Source organism: Protopterus annectens, chromosome 1.part2, assembly GCF_019279795.1.
Source record: "Protopterus annectens isolate FY-2018-M chromosome 1.part2, PAN1.0, whole genome shotgun sequence".
Classification (NCBI taxonomy): Eukaryota; Metazoa; Chordata; order Ceratodontiformes; family Protopteridae; genus Protopterus; species Protopterus annectens.
In genome coordinates this window covers 1,100,181,891-1,100,208,046 of record NC_056727.1, presented here as the reverse complement: position 1 = coordinate 1,100,208,046, position 26,156 = coordinate 1,100,181,891, and positions in this window count along the sequence as shown.

Here is a 26,156-nt window from a genome sequence, read left to right as displayed (position 1 = left end):
CTACAGTACTGGCCCTGGGTCTGTTACAAGCCTATCCAGTACTCTATCCCCAACAGAGTCATCTATCAGCATCTGTTTGACATTTTGGGGGAAAGCATTCCTGATACAGGGCAGCCTCTGGAAGACCTTACCTGGCAGAACCACTTCCCATGTCTTTGGCCAGAGATGGTGAACAGAACATTCTGCAATGTGTGGTCCATGGCTGTCCAACATACCCTCATGTAGGGCTAGCACATGGCTTGACTGTGTGCATGCACACACTCACACATGACTGTCACATGCAGGTCACTGATAGATGCACAGCCCTCTCCATGGCCCAGCTCATCAGCAACCCTCCAGGCATACACACATGGCATCAACTGTATGGCATAGCCTATGCCTTTGCCAACCCCACACCTCACCCTGTGCATGTGATGATACCTGTGCTACATCCCTCTTCTCTGTATCATCGTTGCAGGGACATGCTAATATATGTATGATGCACAGGGTGAATATAGTACAGGTAATGGCAGTGTAAGTAGTGTTTTGGACTGTAAGGTGCTGTCTGCTGGCAATCATCATGTGTACACATCAAAGTGTATTCACGTTTGTGCCATGATGCTTTATTGCTGTTAGTACTGCTGATTGACTGTCTCACAGACTTTATTCTGTTTATGTTCCAGGTGTCAGAGTGTCTAAGTCATGGTGAGCTGCTGCCATTACAGGAGCTGAGGATGGAAGAGTGGCAAAACAGAGACCTTTTCATTGCCAAGGTATGGCTGTTTATGTCCATGTTTACCTAGGTGTGTATGCGTGGAACAGTGTGTGAGAGACAATGGGGCAAACTGCATACCTTGCATGCATACCCCTTGACACAACATGCTACTCTTGATACATGTCATCTGGGAGTTCCATAGGATCACAGGTTCATAGGTACAGAGGAGGTCACTACAGTACTGGCCCTGGGTCTGTTACAAGCCTACCCAGTACTCTATCCCCAACAGAGTCATCTATCAGCATTTGTTTGATATTTTTGGGGAGAGCATTCCTGATACAGGGCAGCCTCTGGAAGACAAACCTGTCTCTCCAGCTGTTTTTTTTTTTTTTTTTTTTTTTTTTTGCTGTCTCATATGTGAGTCAAGCCTGTCATGCCAGTAATGTGCACAGAGCTATACTGACATATATGGAGCAGCTGTTGAAGGGCTGAGCAGAACATTGCTATCTAGGAATGCCACAGCCCACCTGTAGACAACCTGTCCAATACCTAGTTGTGCAGTACTGATTTGAGGCTGTTTGCATGGCACAGGTGTTGAAGGCCATGGATAACCTTTGTGGGTGTTAACATAGCCTTTCCATTTGGTGAAGATGTCTGCATAGATACCAGACCAGTCATGCTGCTAATGTATTGTTGTACTGACTGAGGACTATACAGAGGTATTGTCCACTTTTGGTCTGGATGCAGTCCCTTTACTATGTGCTGAACCACTTCCAAGCCTTTTCTGACCACTGCCACTACTTCATGGGTGAATGCAACCTGAGTAGCCAGGTCTGTCAACACAGTTTGGGCATTTATGGTGTTGTTGTTGATGTGGGAGATAGTGGGTCCATGTCCTCACCATATGGTACAATGATACTGTTTTCTGCATTCAGCTGGAAGCCAGGACCTGGCCACCATTGCATACTCACTGTATGACTCCATTGCAGTGTGTTAACATCAGTTTGTGGGTCAATGACAGCACACAACTCACAGTTGCCACAGCTTTAGGTGGTACCTACATATGCGGAGGTGGCAGTTTGCATTCATGCCTTCATACATGTGGATCACTGTGGGCAGAAGCTACTCACAGAGCATACACATCTCTACATATTGCACACATACAGGCAGCACAGGGTCGGGCTGCCACCTTATCAAGTGTGGAATGTGGGACACATCTTGTATTGTGACACTTGGCAGAAAATACCATAACCTATGGCAAGTGCACCAGACAGGACTTCCCTTTCTTTGCCAGTATGACTGCTTCTTTGTGTCACATCACCATAGGTTATGCTATTTCTCATACCAGTAAGCTGCTTCTGATGTGAAGTAACTGCTTTCTGCAGGCAGTAGACATCCTTAGAAGATGCTTGTTGTCCTACACTCTGGGGACCTCTTCATTGTTTGTGTCATTGTCACAGGTCACACCTAGTTAACATGGACTGCAACCTACAGGGTGGGACAGGTGGTGGCCATAACTCCCACATCTACAGTTGTCTTCATAATGTCTTGATGTTTGCCACATATTTTTGTTCTGTTTGACATAACATTGTGGTTTTCTGGCAAAGATGAGTGAATTCATTAATGACTGATGTTACACAATACTGACAGATATTTGCCTGTCAGACTTCATACCTTTCAGAAAATGCATGCAAATGCACAATCTGTTATGCTATCTCCTGTGTATGTTTATCAGAGCAATATTTAAAGATTGACCCTAATACATGAGCTTTGTCCCACTTTACTGTATGGCTTTCTCCAGATGTCTTTCTGTAAGGGGTCAAGAGGTATGTTTTGTGGCCATAACACAGGCACACTGCTGCAAGAGGATATTCATATGTACACAGTTACCCACTCACGAACTGCCCTTGTTGATAGTAGATGTCCTACCAGGCTAGTTATATGTAAGATAGCACAATATACACAGCGCATAAACCACAAAGGTAATACAGTTTTGCGGTATCTGCCACTACTGTTCTGGAGTTAATAGGGTGACACGGGCACACAAAATGGTATAGGCATTGCATACACACACAGGCAAGACAGCCACACTACTCATAGAATATGCATACACAGACACACACTCACTGAGTTGCCAGTATTGAGATTACACCCCCTACCTATCTAGTTGTATGTAGTATAGTACTATGCCCTTACTATGCCTGGGGCATACCTCTCAACCAGCTAAAATAATACATGTGGACAAAACCTTTATAATGGGGAGATACAGACACAAAAATAGGAACAGGTTTTACACATTTCTCTTACAAATGTAGATAACTGATAGAGGGACCAGTTTCATTTTACTATTACTTTTGTGAAGGGCATGAAGTCTGACACTCAGATGTCTGTCATTATTGTCTGACTTCAGCTCTTAAAGCTTTGCCAATGACTGTCCAGGAAACCATACTTTTATGACACACAGACAAAAGATATGAGGCAATCATCTGGGCATTCTGCAAAACTGTACACAGTTGAGAGGTAAGGCCTTCAGAGTGTGAAACAGTGCATCTAAGGTTGATGACATCAACAGGCCCTGTCAATTAATGCGATGGGGCAGTCAGCAGGAGAGAACAGGCCTCTCAAAATGGTAACACACACACACTTAGCAGCCTTACCTATCAAGTTTGTTGTACTATAGTGCTATGCATTTATCATGTGCGCCACAGAACTTATATGCCTGCAAAGTGTACAATGCTGTATCTATGGCAGATGACATCAGCAGGCCCTGTAAAGTAGGGCAATGGGTGGTTTAGGCCTCAAAGTGGTTTTACCTACAAACACACACAGTTGGCAGTGCTGAGATTAGAACTCCTACCTATCTAGTTGTAGATATTATAGGGCTGCTGAGATTAGAACTCCTACCTATCTAGTTGTAGATATTATAGGGCTATGTACTTATCACATGCACCACAGAGCTTATATGACTGAAGAGTATCCAATGTTGCTTCTAAGGTGGATGACACATACAAGCCGGGTACAGTAGTGCAATGGTGAGTTAACAGGGTGGAACAGGCCTTAAAATATATTGTCATTGCACACACAGAGGGCAGCAAATACAGACAGCCACAAGGGGATACCCAAAAACACACACAGACTGACTTGCCATTGTTGGTATTAGAACCACTACCTATCTAAACTATAGTTCTACATACTTATCGCATGAACCACAAGGCGCATTCACGTGAAGGGTGTCTGACACTGCTGTTGGGGTGGATGACATCAGTAGCTGCTGACAGGTAGGCCACTGTTGTGCAGGAAACCAAACAAGGTTCACTCTGGGGACCAAATCAGAGTATGAGACCCTGGAGCGTACACAATGTCAAAAATAATCCAAGGAAACTACTGAGCTTGGAAGGTTGATTTAATAACGCTTGTGACCAACAAAATGCGTTTTCGAATATCTTCATCAGATAACAAACACAAAATCAATTACATGCTTCACAAGAACCACCCATCTTTTATACCATACATAAATTGAATGATTGAATCCTGTTAATTACCAATCAAATAATTTAACACAATCTGTAAAACTTGCCCTAAATGAAAAATATATATCCATAGCTCTTCAAAATGTTCTGTACAATATATAAGGACATGTTAGTAGTTGAATATAAACTAATTATTTCATGTTAAAAAACTATTTATTATAAACATTTTAAAAATAGATATTTTAAAAAAATAGTGTTATAAAATGTGTACATGCAAAAAGATTCAATAAAATTCTGTGAACTTATAATCAAAAATACTGCCATCTAGTGGACAAAATAAAGATTTAAAATTTACAATTTGGCAGCCCTTAATTTAAGAACAGGAGTTATTGAAAGCATTTCATTTAAGCCTGGCTCCTTAGTAGCTTCCAGGATGATTTGCCAAAATAACTCTCTGTATTCGAGTTTTGTTTCCCACATGCCACCCCTGATTTCTTTTGGAACAATTTCTAATACAAAAAATCGGAAGACTGATTCCTTACAAACCTGGGAATGCCTATACAATGCATTGTTCATTTTATTTTTCTTCATTTCATAATAATGTTCATATATTCTCGATTTGAGTTTTCTTTCCGTTTTTCCCACATAAAACGAAAAACAGGAGTGGCATGTGGCGAGATAAACTACCCCTGTGGTGTTGCAATTGGCAAATTTAGAAGATGTTATAGTTTTATTTCTACTCGGAATAAAAATGTTAACCCCAGTGTAAATGTATTGACATTGAGAACATGATCCACATTTGTATGTTCCTGTTCTGTGTGACTCACTATCACACCCCTTGCTGCCCCCAAATTCAAAGATGTTTTTTAGATTCATGTCTCTTCTGTATATAAAATTCAAAGGTTGATTTTTTATAAGTTCAAGGTCAGTAAAGTTTCTAAACTTTTCCCACTCTTTAGTAATAATGTTTTTTAATAATACTGTATCACCTGTGTAGTCCATTATGTATGCTTTAGAAAAATTCTTGGTTTCACTTGACGGTGTATTAGTATGTGGAAACTCTTGTCCCAATATGGGGCAAATCTCTCCTTTCTACCCTCTGTTACCACATTGTAAATTTCTTTTATTAAATAATTGGGGTATCCCCTATCCTTAAACATATTCATGACAAATTGACTGTCAGAATAAAAATCACTTTCATCAGAAGTCATCCTGCTTGTCCTTATGAGTTGTCCCTTTAGAATGTTCCTTTTCTGACTGAAGGGATGCCCACTTGAAAAATGCAGGTATGAATTTGAAAAGGTAGGTTTTCTGTAAACTTTAGAAACAAAATGGTCATTGCTTTTGTTAATAAAACATCTAAATAAATACATTCATCCATATTAATTGTGTATGTAAAATCTAAAAAATTAGTAGTACTTTTAATATATTGTAAAAATTCATAAAATCTATCAATGGTATCCGTCCAAAAATCACAATGTCATCCAAAAAGCGCTTGTATAACACCCAACAATTTGCAAATTCACATTCATTGATAAATAAAATTTCCCACCACGATAAAATGATATTTGCATATGTGGGGGAACACTTAGCCCCCATAGCCACGCCTTTTTCTTGTCTGAAAAATTCACCCTGATAAAACATGAAATTATTCTTTAAAACTATTTCCATTAAAATAAGACATGTTTTAAAAATATCTGGCGTTATACATCTGTGGTGTATCATGCTTTCCTCTAGCCACAATAATCCGACATCATGGGGTATAGATCCAAATAGATCAACAATATCCAAAGTAATAAAAATTATTTGGTTGCAAAACATTTGTTTTTTAACTTGTCTTAAAAAATCCCATGAATCTTTCAAGGTATTTACTCCACAGTATGATAAATCTTTTAATTTTATGTCAATGAATTTTGCTAAAGGAGTGGTAATAGAACCTTCTGATGCAACAATTAGCCTTAAGGGTGGATCGTCCTGGTTTTTATGTACCTTGGGGATACCAAATACGGATGGAACTCTTGGATTCTGAGTGGAAAGAAAGTGGTAGGTATCCAAATCAATGGTACCCTCAAGTAATAAATCATTAAGGATCACATTAATCTTAGCTTTTGAGATGTTGACCTCATTAATGGAAGCTTTAGTATAATTATAAGTGTTGTACAGACTTTCCTTCATCCTTGATTCGTATGAAATGGCATCCATTAAAACTACACCTCCCCCTTTGTCAGGTTGCATAATTCTTAGGTTCTTGTTTCTCTTCAGACCGTCTAGTAAAATAAGTTGTTCTTTAGTTAAATTGGAAAAAACACGGTGGGAACTCACTGAATTCCTAATTTCACTATCCATTGCTTTCTCAAAATTTCTTAACTGGGGTGTAGTGGGGGGTTGAAAACACTTTTCTTTTTTAATTCTGTTTGAATGGTACTATTAACATTCACCTTGCCATCAAATATTAAACTTAAATTTTGTTTCCTTAAAACAATTTTAGGTCAACTATAGCCCTGGGTATGCTGACCTTTCTGATGGGAATAAACTTAAAACCTTTTATAAACAATTCAAAAAATTCTTTAGTAACTTCAACTGAACTGTAATTAAAAATTTTGTATTGGTTGAGCTCAAAATATATCCATCTTGTTTAATTACATCCACTCCTCATTTAATTCCTGTAGTTCCCCTGTGTGAATATACAGGGTATTGGTAGCGCACCACTGTCCTGTTCCGTGTCGATCCGACCTCCTCAGAGGGGGAATATATTCTAAAGGGATGTCACCAGTACTATCAACTTCGTTAGGGTTGTTGAATTCACCATCATTCTCTACCCCAACATTGTCATTGTCTGAAATAACACCCTCGTCTTCCCTTCTATAGGTGTTATATAATTTAGGTTTAGGATATGCTGTCCCTGTACTGTAAGCTTTGATATCCCTCTCAAGCTTGAGGGCTTTTCTTTTCATGTTAATAACACATTCTTTTTCAATATTAGTAAAAATACTATTATACACAATTTTCTCTGATTGAACAGAAAATATTAGGTCACTAGTGATGTTAGAATTAACTTTGTTAATTTTAGTGATAAGATGGGATCTTATCCTGTCATTCTCAGCTATAATGGCTCGGACTATGTCCAGGCCACATTTATCAAAGATGTTGATAAGCTCTTTATGAAAAGTAGAACCCTCTTCCACCCTGTTAGGGTATTTAACAATACGTAAACCTTTGGGGACTATTCCCCTGTCAATACATTTTTTTAAATAAACATTGTCACAGCCTAACCTTTCAAATTTGTCTAAATAAAAATATAGTAAGTCCAGACTGTCTTATAACAAGGATTTTCTGCTTTATTCTCTTCGGAATGCATGTCCGGTGAATGCATAACAAATTCTTTTTCTAGAAATGTTTTTAGATCAATTGCTGTAGTACATATGGGAAAGTCACCTTGTATGCGTGGTGAGCGCCGCTCACGCTGTCCTTTTGGTTCGTTGTGAAGCTGCGATCGTCCTTGTATAAGTACATCATTGGTATTAGATCCGGATCTTAATAGTAAGGGGAATTCATCGAAATCGTTGATACTGGGTGGCAAAACCGGTCGTCCTGCTGTCTCGGCGTTGTAACGTTCCTTTGAAACAGGAAGTGCTCTGTCCATTTGAACTCTGGAGGGAGGGACTTCCCTCAAAAGGTTTGATTGACAATTCGGTGAATGTAAAGGTTGTGTAGCTAACGCTACTATAGAAGAACAAACCGGAGTTAACAATTCTATCAGTTGGGAAAGTTGACCGATAACTTTCCTCAGTTCTCCCTTTTCATTGAGAACTGATTCGTTTTGGGTCTCTGCTCCTGGTACCTCCGCCATCTCCGAAACTTTACTGTAACCAAAATAGGAGATGATAGGGTGAACTTCCTGAACACAAAACCAAACAAGGTTCACTCTGGGGACCAAATCAGAGTATGAGACCCTGGAGCGTACACAATGTCAAAAATAATCCAAGGAAACTACTGAGCTTGGAAGGTTGATTTAATAACGCTTGTGACCAACAAAATGCGTTTTCGAATATCTTCATCAGATAACAAACACAAAATCAATTACATGCTTCACAAGAACCACCCATCTTTTATACCATACATAAATTGAATGATTGAATCCTGTTAATTACCAATCAAATAATTTAACACAATCTGTAAAACTTGCCCTAAATGAAAAATATATATCCATAGCTCTTCAAAATGTTCTGTACAATATATAAGGATATGTTAGTAGTTGAATATAAACTAATTATTTCATGTTAAAAAACTATTTATTATAAACATTTTAAAAATAGATATTTTAAAAAAATAGTGTTATAAAATGTGTACATGCAAAAAGATTCAATAAAATTCTGTGAACTTATAATCAAAAATACTGCCATCTAGTGGACAAAATAAAGATTTAAAATTTACAATTTGGCAGCCCTTAATTTAAGAACAGGAGTTATTGAAAGCATTTCATTTAAGCCTGGCTCCTTAGTAGCTTCCAGGATGATTTGCCAAAATAACTATCTGTATTCGAGTTTTGTTTCCCACATGCCACCCCTGATTTCTTTTGGAACAATTTCTAATACAAAAAATCGGAAGACTGATTCCTTACAAACCTGGGAATGCCTATACAATGCATTGTTCATTTTATTTTTCTTCATTTCATAATAATGTTCATATATTCTCGATTTGAGTTTTCTTTCCGTTTTTCCCACATAAAACGAAAAACAGGAGTGGCATGTGGCGAGATAAACTACCCTGTGGTGTTGCAATTGGCAAATTTAGAAGATGTTATAGTTTTATTTCTACTCGGAATAAAAATGTTAACCCCAGTGTAAATGTATTGACATTGAGAACATGATCCACATTTGTATGTTCCTGTTCTGTGTGACTCACTATCACACCCCTTGCTGCCCCAAATTCAAAGATGTTTTTAGATTCATGTCTCTTCTGTATATAAAATTCAAAGGTTGATTTTTTATAAGTTCAAGGTCAGTAAAGTTTCTAAACTTTTCCCACTCTTTAGTAATAATGTTTTTTAATAATACTGTATCACCTGTGTAGTCCATTATGTATGCTTTAGAAAAATTCTTGGTTTCACTTGACGGTGTATTAGTATATGGAAACTCTTGTCCCAATATGGGGGCAAATCTCTCCTTTCTACCCTCTGTTACCACATTGTAAATTTCTTTTATTAAATAATTGGGGTATCCCCTATCCTTAAACATATTCATGACAAATTGACTGTCAGAATAAAAATCACTTTCATCAGAAGTCATCCTGCTTGTCCTTATGAGTTGTCCCTTTAGAATGTTCCTTTTCTGACTGAAGGGATGCCCACTTGAAAAATGCAGGTATGAATTTGAAAAGGTAGGTTTGATAGTGAAAAAATAGAAAAGGGGTGTGATAGTGAGTCACACAGAACAGGAACATACAAATGTGGATCATGTTCTCAATGTCAATACATTTACACTGGGGTTAACATTTTTATTCCGAGTAGAAATAAAACTATAACATCTTCTAAATTTGCCAATTGCAACACCACAGGGGTAGTTTATCTCGCCACATGCCACATGCCACTCCTGTTTTTCGTTTTATGTGGGAAAAACGGAAAGAAAACTCAAATCGAGAATATATGAACATTATTATGAAATGAAGAAAAATAAAATGAACAATGCATTGTATAGGCATTCCCAGGTTTGTAAGGAATCAGTCTTCCGATTTTTTGTATTAGAAATTGTTCCAAAAGAAATCAGGGGTGGCATGTGGGAAACAAAACTCGAATACAGAGAGTTATTTTGGCAAATCATCCTGGAAGCTACTAAGGAGCCAGGCTTAAATGAAATGCTTTCAATAACTCCTGTTCTTAAATTAAGGGCTGCCAAATTGTAAATTTTAAATCTTTATTTTGTCCACTAGATGGCAGTATTTTTGATTATAAGTTCACAGAATTTTATTGAATCTTTTGCATGTACACATTTTATAACACTATTTTTTAAAATATCTATTTTAAAATGTTTATAATAAATAGTTTTTAACATGAAATAATTAGTTTATATTCAACTACTAACATATCCTTATATATTGTACAGAACATTTTGAAGAGCTATGGATATATATTTTTCATTTAGGGCAAGTTTTACAGATTGTGTTAAATTATTTGATTGGTAATTAACAGGATTCAATCATTCAATTTATGTATGGTATAAAAGATGGGTGGTTCTTGTGAAGCATGTAATTGATTTTGTGTTTGTTATCTGATGAAGATATTCAAAACGCATTTTGTTGGTCACAAGCGCTATTAAATCAACCTTCCAAGCTCAGTAGTTTCCTTGGATTATTTTTGACATTGTGTACGCCCAGGGTCTCATACTCTGATTTGGTCCCCAGAGTGAACCTTGTTTGGTTTTGTGTTCAGGAAGTTCACCCTATCATCTCCTATTTTGGTTACAGTAAAGTTTCGGAGATGGCGGAGGTACCAGGAGCAGAGACCCAAAACGAATCAGTTCTCAATGAAAAGGGAGAACTGAGGAAAGTTATCGGTCAACTTTCCCAACTGATAGAATTGTTAACTCCGGTTTGTTCTTCTATAGTAGCGTTAGCTACACAACCTTTACATTCACCGAATTGTCAATCAAACCTTTTGAGGGAAGTCCCTCCCTCCAGAGTTCAAATGGGCAGAGCACTTCCTGTTTCAAAGGAACGTTACAACGCCGAGACAGCAGGACGACCGGTTTTGCCACCCAGTATCAACGATTTCGATGAATTCCCCTTACTATTAAGATCCGGATCTAATACCAATGATGTACCTATACAAGGACGATCGCAGCTTCACAACGAACCAAAAGGACAGCGTGAGCGCATACAAGGTGACTTTCCCATATGTACTACAGCAATTGATCTAAAAACATTTCTAGAAAAAGAATTTGTTATGCATTCACCGGACATGCATTCCGAAGAGAATAAAGCAGAAAATCCTTGTTATAAAGACAGTCTGGACTTACTATATTTTTATTTAGACAAATTTGAAAGGTTAGGCTGTGACAATGTTTATTTAAAAAAATGTATTGACAGGGGAATAGTCCCCAAAGGTTTACGTATTGTTAAATACCCTAACAGGGTGGAAGAGGGTTCTACTTTTCATAAAGAGCTTATCAACATCTTTGATAAATGTGGCCTGGACATAGTCCGAGCCATTATAGCTGAGAATGACAGGATAAGATCCCATCTTATCACTAAAATTAACAAAGTTAATTCTAACATCACTAGTGACCTAATATTTTCTGTTCAATCAGAGAAAATTGTGTATAATAGTATTTTTACTAATATTGAAAAAGAATGTGTTATTAACATGAAAAGAAAAGCCCTCAAGCTTGAGAGGGATATCAAAGCTTACAGTACAGGGACAGCATATCCTAAACCTAAATTATATAACACCTATAGAAGGGAAGACGAGGGTGTTATTTCAGACAATGACAATGTTGGGGTAGAGAATGATGGTGAATTCAACAACCCTAACGAAGTTGATAGTACTGGTGACATCCCTTTAGAATATATTCCCCCTCTGAGGAGGTCGGATCGATTACGGAACAGGACAGTGGTACGCTACCAATACCCTGTATATTCACACAGGGGGAACTACAGGAATTAAATGAGGGAGTGGATGTAATTAAACAAGATGGATATATTTTTGAGCTCAACCAATACAAAATTTTTAATTACAGTTCAGTTGAAGTTACTAAAGAATTTTTTGAATTGTTTATAAAAGGTTTTAAGTTTATTCCCATCAGAAAGGTCAGCATACCCAGGGCTATAGTTGACCTAAAATTGTTTTTAAGGAAACAAAATTTAAGTTTAATATTTGATGGCAAGGTGAATGTTAATAGTACCATTCAAACAGAATTAAAAAAGAAAAGTGTTTTCAACCCCCCACTACACCCCCAGTTAAGAAATTTTGAGAAAGCAATGGATAGTGAAATTAGGAATTCAGTGAGTTCCCACCGTGTTTTTTCCAATTTAACTAAAGAACAACTTATTTTACTAGACGGTCTGAAGAGAAACAAGAACCTAAGAATTATGCAACCTGACAAAGGGGGAGGTGTAGTTTTAATGGATGCCATTTCATACGAATCAAGGATGAAGGAAAGTCTGTACAACACTTATAATTATACTAAAGCTTCCATTAATGAGGTCAACATCTCAAAAGCTAAGATTAATGTGATCCTTAATGATTTATTACTTGAGGGTACCATTGATTTGGATACCTACCACTTTCTTTCCACTCAGAATCCAAGAGTTCCATCCGTATTTGGTATCCCCAAGGTACATAAAAACCAGGACGATCCACCCTTAAGGCTAATTGTTGCATCAGAAGGTTCTATTACCACTCCTTTAGCAAAATTCATTGACATAAAATTAAAAGATTTATCATACTGTGGAGTAAATACCTTGAAAGATTCATGGGATTTTTTAAGACAAGTTAAAAAACAAATGTTTTGCAACCAAATAATTTTTATTACTTTGGATATTGTTGATCTATTTGGATCTATACCCCATGATGTCGGATTATTGTGGCTAGAGGAAAGCATGATACACCACAGATGTATAACGCCAGATATTTTTAAAACATGTCTTATTTTAATGGAAATAGTTTTAAAGAATAATTTCATGTTTTATCAGGGTGAATTTTTCAGACAAGAAAAAGGCGTGGCTATGGGGGCTAAGTGTTCCCCCACATATGCAAATATCATTTTATCGTGGTGGGAAATTTTATTTATCAATGAATGTGAATTTGCAAATTGTTGGGTGTTATACAAGCGCTTTTTGGATGACATTGTGATTTTTTGGACGGATACCATTGATAGATTTTATGAATTTTTACAATATATTAAAAGTACTACTAATTTTTTAGATTTTACATACACAATTAATATGGATGAATGTATTTATTTAGATGTTTTATTAACAAAAAGCAATGACCATTTTGTTTCTAAAGTTTACAGAAAACCTACCTTTTCAAATTCATACCTGCATTTTTCAAGTGGGCATCCCTTCAGTCAGAAAAGGAACATTCTAAAGGGACAACTCATAAGGACAAGCAGGATGACTTCTGATGAAAGTGATTTTTATTCTGACAGTCAATTTGTCATGAATATGTTTAAGGATAGGGGATACCCCAATTATTTAATAAAAGAAATTTACAATGTGGTAACAGAGGGTAGAAAGGAGAGATTTGCCCCCATATTGGGACAAGAGTTTCCACATACTAATACACCGTCAAGTGAAACCAAGAATTTTTCTAAAGCATACATAATGGACTACACAGGTGATACAGTATTATTAAAAAACATTATTACTAAAGAGTGGGAAAAGTTTAGAAACTTTACTGACCTTGAACTTATAAAAAATCAACCTTTGAATTTTATATACAGAAGAGACATGAATCTAAAAAACATCTTTGAATTTGGGGGCAGCAAGGGGTGTGATAGTGAGTCACACAGAACAGGAACATACAAATGTGGATCATGTTCTCAATGTCAATACATTTACACTGGGGTTAACATTTTTATTCCGAGTAGAAATAAAACTATAACATCTTCTAAATTTGCCAATTGCAACACCACAGGGGTAGTTTATCTCGCCACATGCCACTCCTGTTTTTCGTTTTATGTGGGAAAACGGAAAGAAAACTCAAATCGAGAATATATGAACATTATTATGAAATGAAGAAAAATAAAATGAACAATGCATTGTATAGGCATTCCCAGGTTTGTAAGGAATCAGTCTTCCGATTTTTTGTATTAGAAATTGTTCCAAAAGAAATCAGGGGTGGCATGTGGGAAACAAAACTCGAATACAGAGAGTTATTTTGGCAAATCATCCTGGAAGCTACTAAGGAGCCAGGCTTAAATGAAATGCTTTCAATAACTCCTGTTCTTAAATTAAGGGCTGCCAAATTGTAAATTTTAAATCTTTATTTTGTCCACTAGATGGCAGTATTTTTGATTATAAGTTCACAGAATTTTATTGAATCTTTTTGCATGTACACATTTTATAACACTATTTTTTTAAAATATCTATTTTTAAAATGTTTATAATAAATAGTTTTTTAACATGAAATAATTAGTTTATATTCAACTACTAACATATCCTTATATATTGTACAGAACATTTTGAAGAGCTATGGATATATATTTTTCATTTAGGGCAAGTTTTACAGATTGTGTTAAATTATTTGATTGGTAATTAACAGGATTCAATCATTCAATTTATGTATGGTATAAAAGATGGGTGGTTCTTGTGAAGCATGTAATTGATTTTGTGTTTGTTATCTGATGAAGATATTCGAAAACGCATTTTGTTGGTCACAAGCGTTATTAAATCAACCTTCCAAGCTCAGTAGTTTCCTTGGATTATTTTTGACATTGTGTACGCTCCAGGGTCTCATACTCTGATTTGGTCCCCAGAGTGAACCTTGTTTGGTTTTGTGTTCAGGAAGTTCACCCTATCATCTCCTATTTTGGTCACTGTTGTGCAGGACCTTAGTATCAGGGCCATAAAATAGGTAACCATTACACAGACATAGGCCTTTTGGGCATGTGCATTCTGCTGTAAATGTAATAGATATAGAAACACACGCACACAAAAGGCAGGTGATATGAGATTACTACCCCTATCTCACTAGTATTACACAATGGAGCTCACCTTTATACTTGAATGTGCCACTGCTTACAAATGGTGTGAAAATTGCTGCAGTAGTACTTCACTGTATGCCTTTCAGGGTGTCTCTGTCTGTATCCCTCTCTCTCTCTCTCCCCCTGTTTCTGCCTGTTTATAATTGCTATATTTGTATATGTTACCTATATATATATATGTATGTCTATTACACTCATGAGATGCAGATATATCTTCTATATGCCATATACAGATAGATGAAGGTGATCCTGTCTGATGGAGGTGGTGAGAGACAGTTAAGGTGTTCATAGCTGTATGTATGCAATGGCATATATGGTCAACACAGTTCTATAATCAGATGTGGATTTAGACATAGGCTGTAATTCTCTAAGTGTAGGAGCATGCCCAGTATTACCTTCAATAGTAACCATGGGACTCCAGTCCAGAGCTACTTGTACTCCAGTCCAGGATTTTGTGTGCTACAGCTGATTGCCTGATGAACCTGAGTAAACAGTCCAGCATCTCAGTGATATACTGTGTGAGGGATATCCTGGCTGTGTGCTATCCTTATTAACTGAGTCATATCCTGGGGTGGATACAGAATGTATTGGACTGAGCAGAGTTTTCTATAATATGTGTGGTATATTCCACATAGCATTGTGGTTTTCTGGTATGCCAATGGCAGATCAGTATAGAGTAATGTGAGGAACCACTGACAGATATTTGTTTACTGACTCCATACACTGCAGGGAACTATGTTACAGCACAAATTGTTCTAGTGTGCACATTCTACGTTTGTATGGCCAGTGGTTCCCCTTCCCCTTATATGTGTCTCTTTGTCCTTCTGTAGTCCAGTCACGGCCTTTGTCCACAGTTGCTGCTGTTATGTATTTGTAATTATGGTGTGAGTGGGGTAGAAGTCATAACATCACACACAGGGTTACAGACTTCAAATCTCTGACTATACCTGTTTAGCAGGTTGTCCATCATTGTGACCCATGCATCTGCTGCTTTCCTCAGATGGTTTGGGTTGCACTGTTATTATAAGGCTACAGGTTGGCCATAGCTCTCAAAATCTTACAGATGGAAATCTGGATAGAACCATATACAACAGTCAGACACAGACACAGACATGGAGGCAGGGTCTTAATATTGTTCTTCCAAACTTAGACAGTTGGGAGAATGATTTTGTATTAGCTTGGATTTTCTTATGGGTATGACATCTGCATCTCAACTGCATGTCATTGATGATTTCACATCAACCTTTATTGGTTTGCAAATAGTTTGCCAGGCAAATGCAATGTTATGACAAGCAGAACAGATATATGAGGCATATGTGTGGTCATTCTGTGACACCCTGTCATTCCAAGGGTATGGATGGTGCCTACTGACTTGCTGTCAGTGCTGACACAGTAAAATGACAGCCTTTATATCCTGGCACTAGGCTAACTTGCCACAACCTGCTGTTCTACTGGGCACTGTGTAGGTTACTCAGAGCTGTGTACTGTCCATAGGTGTGGCCCCCTGTCCCTCCATTGTCTAATTTCCTGCAGTAACAAATACTGACTTCTGGACAGTGTGTACAACACCTACCGTAGGTGGAGCTGACATGCAAAACAGTTGGTACAGCCAATCTTGAACCATGGACCCTGTCAACTACAGTACTGTACTTATTAAGCCACAACAGCCACCAGTAAGTGCTATCTACTTCTTGACACTATTAACCATGCACACATATAGCTCATTGACCCCTGCATATTGTAAAAATGGAACAAGTTATCAAGTTGATTGCGACAGCCCTGGGAATGTGTGGTCTGCTGCTATTACCTTACATAAATGTTACTGTTGTTTTATGTGCACATGGGTGTGTTGGGGGGGATGAGGGCATATCTCTCAACTGTACACATCATTCACAGGCTGTCCAGATGTTTACCTCATATTTTATGTCCATTTTTCATAAAATTGTGGCTGTGTGGAAAATTACTGTGAAATCATTAAAGATTAAAATTAGAAAGTAATGACAGATATTTGAGTTTCAGACTTCTTGCCCTTCAGAGAATTCATGCTAATGCAACACATGTTATTCTATCAACTTTCTATGTTTGTAAGAGCAATATTTAAGGCGTGTCCCTGTTTTTCAGCCTTTGCCCCATGTGTCTTTATGGCTTTGTATAGCTTTCTTGCTGTAAGAGGTTTGGAGGTATACATGGGACTCCAACATTGACATCCATACATTTGTACTAATGTTGCAAGTCCAAAATACTCTTTTAGCACTAATGTTGTGTTGTTTTTTTCGAGCACTAATTTACCACCACTTTTCTTGGATTATCCATGCATTTGTCCTATGACCCTGCTGCTTGTAAGTCCCTCACATAGTGCAGTGGATTTTGTTGGCTTGGGGCCTACTGTATATTGTGAGACAGCCAGTATTTGGGAGAGAGTTCCTGTTGTCCCACATAGCTGGCCATTGTCTACTGCTATCCTGGTAACCCACTCCATTCCCATGCATACATGCAGCAATACCATACATATGCTACCACAGTCTACTACCCAATTAATTTATTGTTAGGAAGACTGACTTACCTTGTACCAGCAGCAGTTGATAGGACAGGCTGACTCTGCCAGATGCACGCAGTACACAGCCTATACATGGTAAGGTATATGTAGTGTGATGTGGTTGGCATCCATTTTACTGTGTGTATGTGAGTCAGAGTACATAAAATTCAGGTCTTTACCAGGCATGAATCTACTCTAATAACAATACAATTGGGCAGTGCAGGCTCACGGAGTTCCTACTTCGAGTCCCTTGTGCCTGTGGGGACCTTGACAATGGTGGAAGGCTGTGTGTCCCTTCCCTGGTGATGTTCCTGCCACAGCTATTTCTGCAGAATCATATTGTGTAGCATGGCAGATACTAGGAACATAGGTGCACATGTGGCTGGAGGGTACTGCAGAGCTCCACCAGATATGTCAAGGCAGTGGAACTGTGATTGAGCACCCCAAATACATGCTTTATTATGTTTCTAGTTTATGCATGTGCCTCATTATGGTGTTCTTCAGTTGGTGTGTGTGCATGTCTAATGGGTGTCATCATCCACAGTTCCAGTGCGCAACCAGCATCCCCCACTAGATAGCCATACGGGATGTCCCCTTGGCAAATGCCTAGTACAGCTGTGATGTGTGCCATATGTGGGAGTCATGATAACTACCAGGGCTGCCAGCACAAACACTGATGATAATGCCCTGGGCATTGCACATGACCTGGCAGTTGATGGAGTGATACCCCGTACAGTTGACATAGACTCTACCCTCCTCACCGGGTGGTGCTTTGATGTGCACATGAGTGCAGTCTATGGCACTCAGTACCTCTGAGTAGTGTGCTACATGGTGGAAGAGATGCATATTGATGGTCCTCTCCTCAGGGGTGTTGGGGAAATAAATGTGCTCACTGGCATGTGTTAGTATGACAGCCAGGAACTGGTGAAGTACCCTAGATGTGGATGCCTGTGAGATCCCCATGATGTCCTCAGTAGGTCTTTGGAAAGTACCTGTAGCTAGTAATTTTAACTACACATACCTTTGTTTCCACTGGGATGGGTTCCCCTATGTTGGCTCTGGGTCTGAGGTGAGGCCAGCAGAGCTCAGGGAGTTGCTGTAGTATGTCCCTGTCCACCTTGTAGCACTCTACTATCTCCAGCTCATGTAGCCCCTGAAATGTTACCCTGGGCCTGAACAGTCTTCTCCTTCTCAGTCTGGGCCTATTGTCAGCATCATCATCATCACTGACCTCAGCCTTTAGTGCATACAGAAGTAGCAGAGCAGCAGAAGCAGCCCCTATCATTTTGTCTGTTAAATTTCCCAAGTGTGTATCCAATAGTGCAGAGTATGTGGGAAAAATGAGATTGAAGGGTGTATGTATACTTTATACTGGTTTGCTGCAGATGCAGTTTGTGTGATTGGCTGATTATGATACATTCCACCTGCCAGCTATATTATTAAGGTTTTTGAATGGGCCAGTGTCAGTGGAACTGGGCTTATCAGTCATTTATGCTTGATTGGCTTTCCCAGGTTATGTCCCCATTTTTTTTCCCACTGATAAGCCCTGCGGTGTTCCATGCAAACCCACATAGCTAGTGTAAACATTGCTGAGCAGAAAGGGCCCTAACGTGTACTTTGTCGCACTTAGCTTTTCTTTAACCAGCTGAAACATGTGCCATGGGGCTAAGCACAGCTTAGCAGCCTCAGACACACACTCCTGCTTTGCTGAGTGCAAACAGGCACATCTAAGCTCCATTCATGTCAGCTGTCTCTTCTGCCTACACTACCACAGTCCTATCCCTTACACAGTTAGCACCTGTGGACACAGTGGCCCATTTTGCTATTCAATAAGCTTGGCTCATTTACATACACTTAATTGCGTATACCCTGGATACTGCACTATACCAGGGCCTATGTCCTTGGCAACCACTATAACCTGCCATTTTATGACTATCCATGCTGGCCACTATAATGCAATAACTTTGCATAGCTGTAAATTTCATATTTTACACTTTTTATTAGTATTATTTTTTTGCAAAATAGCATGTTTGCACATTGCTGTTTGCTACTTAAACATGGCATATGTATTTAAAAAAAGTTTAATTTTTAATATGTTGCATTTCTTTTTTAAATCACTGGCCATAGTTTTGGACATTTGCATGCCTACTGGACATTATTCCACCTTTTATTTGGGCTGGAATAATTGCTCCTGCTTAATTTTTATCCTCCAGTACACGGTTTCTAACCGCGTACATTTTGGAGGCTTACACGACACCTACACAAGTGCCTTTATGCTTCCTGAATTGTAAAATCATCTAATTTGCATGTTTTGTACCAGCAGATGAGGTGATTTGTATTCACTGGACACCTCTGTGTCTGCACGGTGTAAGGAACCTCATGCACGCCCCAAGACTTGTTTCCTGGATAGCTCAGCAGCCATGTTCCATGTTAGAGCCTTACCACTATTCCCACATGGAGTATCACTCCATGTAGAATTTATTGGATTACCTCCATTGTTTTTTTCTTTTTTTTTTGCAGGGAAGCAACCCCCTCCCCATGCATCACCCACACCCCCTGCTATATATATATATATAAACTCTGGGCAAAAACTCTACTCCAAGCTACACAAAAGTCTCAGAAATGAGTGACTGGCATTGTCAAACGTCTGAATATTTGGCATTTTGTGTTCAATATTCTGAAAATTCCCTGCAATATACTTTTTTTGTCAAACTTCTATTGGTTATTCCTGCCTATTCCTATATCTACTTGCTTCTTCCTCCTCCTTCCCTAGCAACCATGTCTACAACTATAACACTCCTTTCTACTTCCTTATTCACAATATTATTACTTCCTTCATCTGACTGATATTCTCCCTAGTACAGACCAAGATGTTATGCCATGACAATCCTTCATCTGTCTATAAAAATTCCCTAGCTCAGGAGCTTAATACTACTTTCTATACAAACTGTTAAGATCTATGGATATTCTTCGAAACATCAGTCCATATCATCTCCCAAATATCCCTGTTGCTAATCCTATAAATTCCATCCACCATGGTCCTTCACTACTGCCCTTCCTGTTACTAATCTTATGAATCCCATCTTTCTCTACCTCTATAAATAACCTTTACAAATTCAGAAGGAAGGATGCTAAAATACCATGTAGTAGTAATTTCAGTATTAATAGCAAGTGGACCTCTTTAGAAGCTCCATTTAAAGCCTGCTTGACAGACAACCTAGTTTAGTGATCAACTCAGCTAAATCACTGCACATCATGCAAAAACAAAAGACTGCTACAATCAGCCCTAAACCATTCTGGAAAGAAATAAGACACCTGACATCTGACTTAATTGACTCCTCCCATACCTTCTTCTCTCCTGTAAGCAGCACTAGAAATTCAGTAGAGAACTGCACATCTTTCCTCATATCCACTGCCAAGGATATCACAAACCTTTTCTCTATCTTGTCTCTGTGTGCAGTCTTCCAGAAAATCATGTAGTTCCTTAACTTCATCCTTTTTCTGAATATGCTGCTACCTTCTGCTTTACTGAGGTTACTTCAAGTGGAACTAAATCACTCTTAAAACTTGAAACACATAATTGCCAATCCTTTGACAATATTTTCAATCATTCCTTCACATTAGGTATAGATTTATTTACCGATATTTACATATATTTCATCAATCATCAGAAACTCAATAGGTACAGTTGAGAGGTCTACAGGTCCACACTTAAAACTGCAAATGTCATCACCTTGTCTCAAATCTCTGCCTTCTTGCTAAACATTTGAAAAAAAAAATCTCTTCTAAGCAACTGTTAAGTCTGGCCTATTGGCAGACAAAGAGAACTGCTTCAGAAATACGTTCAGCACTAGAAGTATACTTTCTTCTATGACTGATACCATCTGTAATGGGATCATCACTGCTGGTTTCTTCATAAACAATACCAGGGATTTCAAAATTGTAACTTCCAACCATCTCCTCAAACAATTTAAACAAAATAAATTTTTGAAAACAATACAAGGAAGTGATTCCAAATTTATCTTTGAACTAGAACTTTCAAAGTCCATTTTATCACACAAACTCTGTTCTCTAGAATTTCCCAAGACTCTATTGTTGGTCCCTTAATGTTCTTGCTTTTTATTAATGAAACTGCTAATGACCACTCCTCTTTAGACATCATTCTGCATGTTGATGATATTCTTCTCCTACAAGTGGGTAAATGTCCTCTATTTTGCAACCCTAATTGCAGCATTCATTTCCTAAACAGTGATATTGGAAAAAAATGTTTTGTTACATAGTCCAAACACAAACTGCCTAAATTTTCCAGCATTTTCATTAAATATATGAACAATAGTCTTATCCCCTAAGTTAGTAAATGCAAATAGTTTGAAATCAGACTCATCCTAGCCCTATCCAATTCTAAGATGATCATAGATGAAGTTCTTTCTCAGGAAAAATTCTGCTATAGAATCTCTAGTCTTCTGTCCCCTTGGCATGCTTGGCCCTTGGAAAAATGTTATCCTTCCCAAACTGGAATAGTGACTTCCCATCTTTGCCTTTAACTCTGTGTAAAACCTTCAGATCATACAGGCATCAGAAAACAAAAACTGCTATTTTACTCTTCTTGGATATGCTTAAGCTCACCATTGTAGTATTTTAAAAAGCTTAAACTGACTAGTTGTCATTGAAAGATAAAGCATCTTACTTGGCAGTCTTATTTTTAAAATTCTTAAAAAATGGTTATTGCCCACCTATGAAAAGAAAACTGCATATAAAACACACAGTATATTCCCTAATAAACAACTAAGAACACATCATTACCAAATGCAGACATTCTTTTAAACAGTTATTTGTAGAATATGCTTTTTCCAGATTGGCCACAATATTATGGAATACATGCTCTTCTGGGTTGGACTTGGAGACATCTCTTCTTGGATTTAAGTGAACTCTCGCTCTATCTGTCTCTGAATATTTTCAAAAGAAGTTTAATACAAATGTTATAGAGCCAATGGATAAAACACAATCCACTCCAGTTATCCTTATCCTCAGGACAGTCAACCTTTCAACCACTGCTACTGTTTCTTGTCCATTGTATGTTTATGCCACAATAACTGTAAAGCCGAAGTCTCACATTGGCTTTTTTTATTTCCTTCCACCTTTCCTCAACCTAACTAACCTTTGACCAACAAATTATTGACAGCAAATGGTCAACCTTAAAAAGACATCTATCTACAAATGATTGACAAAACTTACAAAGCATTTTTTGGAGGGAGCAAGCCCCCCTGCAACCCCCACATGGAAGGACTGTACTCCCAATCCCCCTGCTAATTATAAATACTAACTTCGAGATCACGCAGCTGTGAGGAAAGGGCAATCTTACTGATCCCCACTGTTCTGTGATCTAAGAGACTGTAATTTTGGTCAAATAATTTCTGATCAGCTGTGCTATTTTTCCTCTTGTCAGCGAAGAGACTTACTGACAAATTAGATATATTTATATGTACATCTACATATACAAAGATAGAGAAAGAGAGCATAAATACTGTAACTAGTTATCCTTAGTGTGCAATATCCACAATACAGTTTCCTACAGGAAAACTCATACATATTGATAGTCTTTTCTACCTTGTGTGAGCCAAAGTTGTTTACTTTTTTTCTTTGTGTGTATGACTATGACTTGTTTTATCTCTGTTCCTTGCAGTTTTTGCCCTTCTGCTCGAGCTGTGGCTGTGTACCAGCCCACCTGCCCAGTTATCAAATAGTAATTGAATAAATAAGTAAAGAATTATATAAAAGTGCCTTTTAGAATGTCAACTTATAAGCCTAACCAAAAGTTTAGCCCATGCATAGACAAATCAACACGTGATGCCCCTGTCCAGCAGGGACATGGGTAGAATCCCAGGGATGTATTTTCTATTTCCCATCCAGTTATCCAGATTACATTACTTCTGCTCTTAGCTGTTGGAAGAGTCCAAATAATTTATAAACTTGGAGTCTTACACTTCAGACTCAAAAAGCAAATTATTACATTCCCCTCTACACAAATGCTTAGTTACCCTCTTCGAAGCAGGCTTTATAATTCTTTTGCTGTGAGCAGGGTCAACAAATACACATAACTGCAGAAATAATAATTCCTGATAAGTGATAAAATGCCAAATTCAGTACGATTACTGCCCAGTCGTATTGTTATTAGAGTAGCATCATGCCTGGTAAAGACCTGCATTTCATGTCAATATTCTACAGCTCTTTTGTATGAATGAATACATAAATAGTCCATGTGTTATTTTCTAATCTGAAGGAAGCTGTAGCATTATTATTGGAATTAGAACCCATTTAAACTGCCACTGCAGCATACTCATGGAAAACTTATTTTATTATTTTGCTTAGGAAACAAGAGTATAGCTGTAGGAGAGTAACAACTAAAAATGTATTTAAACCACATTACACAATTGTTTGTTTCTGTCTTTATGTCCTATAAAAGTGCTTATGTTTTTATTAACTTGGTCAAATTTACTGTAATACAGTTTGATGCTAATTGGCACAGTAAGTCAGAACACAGTTTTATTTTATTTAATATATACATATGCCATTCTTCCAAAAGTATTCAAGTTATTGCCTAACATGCAGTGGTATCCTGCCCCAGTAAAATACTAAAGAAACAACACTGTTCCACCAAAAACAAATTCCTGTGTGTGACGCTGTGACTGCAATAGATCCCTAAGTGAGGGAGAACTATCAAAAGCTAGCATTTATGTTTATGGGTGAAAACATTTCTTATTTGTACTGTTGCCTTCCTTGCCCTCTCATTGGACACCTTAAGCAACTGTAATTTATAGGCTGTATAAGACAATGGGCCAGTGGGTGACCTTGAGCTTTTCTGTTTGCAATGCCCCTCTTAGAAATGCAAACTGGCGATCAATAACACATGGTAACTCAATTACCTCTCTAAACTTGTAACTTTTAAAGGCCAAAAAACAAAACACAATCCAAAAAAATGGCCTCGGTTGCAACGAGATGAAGAAAGATAAAAAATTCCAAATAAGCAACTAAGAAGTGCTTAAAAAAGAGAACTTTAATTTAACAAATAAAAATAAATCAGATACATCCAGTAAATCAAGCGCTTTTGTCTCCAACCATTTGGAAACTTTATCAAGACAGAGCATGCCCCAACTGCTAGTAAATTTATAATACAAAGTTAATTACTGAACCAATCAACATCAAGGGTTCATGAGTAATTCATGAGCAATGACTATTCCTACAATTTACATATAATAATGTCAAATAACCACACCTAAAACATTCATCATCCTAAATATTACCCACTATAATACATATAAATACATAACTAAAAAATGCATTATTAAAAATCTAATAAAAACTCAGCATTTCCTATATGTTGTACACCTCAAATAACCCCAGTATATTATAGTATAAATGAATAAATACATGTATAAATACATAATAGATACAGTATAAAATTCACCAATGTATACATATAAGACATAAAAATAATGCATATGTTTCAACTATTAAGAATTACAAGAATATTTCTAGAAAAGCATCATCTGTCTAAAGTTTTTAATCTTAAAAAGCAAGTAATTGCAACAGATTAATTTAAGCTTGGCCATTGAGTTGCATTCGTTCTCAACTGTCATAAGGCCTCACTTCTCTCCAAATATAAAGACCAAGGTCCACCTCTTGGGTCTAATTCAATAACTTCAATAACAGTGAATTTAAAGTCATGTCCGGGCCATTCCATACAATGCTTTGCAAGGGCATTGGCTTCTTTTTGCAGTCTGATATCCCTCAAATGCTCATAAATAATTTTTTTAAGTTTCCATTCTGTCTTTCCAATATAGAAACAAGCACATTTGGAACAGAAAGCACAATAAACCAACTTCACAGTGTAACAGCTGCACTTTTTTTGTAACGAGAAATTTATACCATTTATGTTAAATTTTGACCCTTCCTTAATATATTGGCAATAATTGCCTGCCACACACATCTTCATATGCCCACCCCCATTCCGAATCTGGTAACTCCTTTGAAAGATGTTCTTTAAGGTTTGTCCCTTTCTATATACCACAATAGTCTTCTCACTTATGCATTGTCTAATGTCATTACTTGAGGTCAAAATTATCAAATTTTTATCCAAAATCCTAAATGTTGAGTTTTTATTAGATTTTTAATAATGTAATTTTTAGTTATGTATTTACATGTATTATAGTGGGTAATATTTAGGATGATGAATGTTTTATGTGTGGTTATTTGACATTATTAGATGTAAATTTTAGGAATAGTCATTACTCATGAATTAATCATGAACTCTGGATGTTGATTGTTTCAGTAATTAACTTTGTATTATAAATTTACATGCTCTGTCTTGATAAAGTCTCCAAATGGTTGGAGACGAAAGCACTTGATTTACTGGATGTATCTGATTTATTTTTATTTGTTAAATTAAAGTTCTCTTTTTTAAGCACTTCTTAGTTGCTTATTTGGAATTTTTTATCTTTCTTCATCTCGTTGCTCTCTAAACTTGTCCCAAACTCATCAGTTTATTTTCTGTTATACCCCAACGCTCCCCAAGAATGTCATACGTTATGCATCACTTCCCTCTAACCATACAATATCCTGCTCCTCATTGAGCAGAAATTTAAAGATACAGTCTATATAAAAAATGAAAATCTATAAATCAGTGTTGTTAATAATAATAATAATAATAATAATAATAATAATAATAATAATAATAATAATAATAATGTAGTGAA